General features: G+C 37.3%; 1 pseudogene; it reads right to left on the minus strand.

The window, feature by feature from the left end:
• On the minus strand, window positions 49–1,339 carry LOC104698829 (annotated as a pseudogene).

Below are 2,296 nucleotides of genomic sequence, written 5' to 3' on the forward strand. Positions count from 1 at the left end.
GATGAATAAATAATAGAGTGACCGAGAGTTGGGACTTGAGAAAGAATATCAAATACCTTTCTGCATAGCGACAAGATACTGATAGAGCACTCTGATTCTGCTATTAAGCATCTTGATAGCACTATGGATTCCAGTAAGATGAGCATCCACTGCAATACATCGAGGAATCAACCTAAAACTCCATGCAATAAAAAGACAATATAACGATAAATATGCAGGGTTACAATAATTGCTTACATTGAGTTGCTGTTGAGCCTCCATCAGATGGCTTAAGATGAGCAACATGATCAACCGATATCCTTTCAGCTTCAACTATCTGCACGAATTTACAACCACTGCTATATTATCATATGTCCACTCTCGTATCACATAGATAAAATACAAATCAAGTGGCTTAAACTCATACCTCAATCGTATAGCTTGTATGAACGAAAATAGACTGAGGAATCCCATCAATGACATGGAACTCTAGTTTTGGAGACAATCAAAGATTATCATAGTCAATAAGATGATAATCTCTAAATTAAATAAGACAATCAATGATGGATAGAAACCAATTTACCGCTTTCATAGCTAGTCACTGGAAGATCCTTCTGTGAGTGATTGATAGCCGGATTTAGAAGAACATAAACAGAGGATTCATTAATGTCCATCAGCTGTAGATGAAACACTTCACAATCAGTACAACAATAGAGAACCATCTTAGATTGAAACAATGAAACTGCAACTCACAGCTTTGTGGATAAGCATATCAGATTCTGTAGCGTCGCTTCTCGTAGAGTACCATCCCAATATGTAGAACTTAAGGAACACCTTCTTATCTAAAATCTCCAAAAACGTACAAATTATAACCAAAGCGAGAACGATATAAAGAAAGAGAGAGAGCGAGATTGTATGTAAAAAACTTACAGAGTTCTTACTTCTTCTCAAGGAAGGATCTATCGAGAGTATCAGCAGTAGGATCAAACAAAAGCTCAAGACTGTTGAAAATCTCAACCTTACGGCTGATCTGGAGACCGATCACGCATCCATAACCCTAGGGTTTTGCAGTAACATCGCGTCGGCGTTGGTGGAGCCATTTACCGGTTGCGCAAGAAGCGGCGGGAGGGTTAAGCTAAGTCTTAACCCTAGTGAAGTGATCGGATATGTTGAGCATCACCAGAGGATGCAGCTTGAATGTGAGACCGCTCGACGAAGAAGGCACTCGACGAACGTGGCACCATGAGTTGGCCTCCTTTTTTACGTTACGGGCAGGCCAGTGACGAGGCATTCTTTCGACGATATGTTGGTGAAGACGGCCAGCTTTGAGATTTGCGAATGAAACGACAATGGAATTCATGTTAGTCAGGAGAAATTTTAGAGATAAAGAAAATTATAAGAAGCATGAAATTGGTGAAGATGACATTATATAGGACTTAAACTTACGCCAATTCAAGAAAGAGTAGTGGGTCTTGAATTGAAATACAGGCCATTGAACGGCTTGAATTACCGTTATACAAGAAGACGTTACTATGGAGATGGAAGATAGGGAAGACAATGAGAGGTTGTGGAGGACTCGCGAACATTAATTTCAAATCTATCCATTAGGTGAACCAGGATGAAAGAATGAAGACGGGGAGGGATGCTTCAGGTCGCACAACGGAGAACGGCGGAATGGAGTCTCGTGGAGAGGGGTTTTATTTCGCCGGCAAATAAAACATGTATTACTAAAAGATTGGGCTTTTAAAGAGATATGGGCCAAACAAATAGGAACTGCTTAATAGGTAATGTTGAAAATTTGGCTTAATTAAATAGAGGGTGTGGCTGACGTGGCAGCACCAGGAGTGAAGAAAAGGAACTTTATATATATATATATATAGATATCTACAATATTAATAATATTTAGCATTGATATAATTCTGTTATCCAAAATTATAATTATAACTTTGAATATATCCATTAGTTTTATACCTAAATACCTAAAATAATTAAAATATCTAAAAATTATTTGTTACATATGTCACAATTTAGCTATAATTATTTAAACTTAACTAATTTTTAAGGATTTTTTGGGTACCCGGTAGTTCGCGTAGTAATCGGATTCTAAAATTTGTAACCCGAACCAATCCGAACCCGATAGTACCCAAACCAAAATTCTAAAATTATCCAATGGATTCTATTTTCCTAAACCCGTTTACCCGAACCCAAACGGGTAATATCCGAACCTGAACGGTTTAAAATCTTTTGTTGATCCCATAATTTTATATGGTTGAACGAATCAATATAAGCACTTCTGAAAAAAAAAAAAAAAAAAAAA

This window comes from Camelina sativa, chromosome 6 (genome assembly GCF_000633955.1).
Source record: "Camelina sativa cultivar DH55 chromosome 6, Cs, whole genome shotgun sequence".
In the NCBI taxonomy this organism is placed as follows: domain Eukaryota; kingdom Viridiplantae; phylum Streptophyta; class Magnoliopsida; order Brassicales; family Brassicaceae; genus Camelina; species Camelina sativa.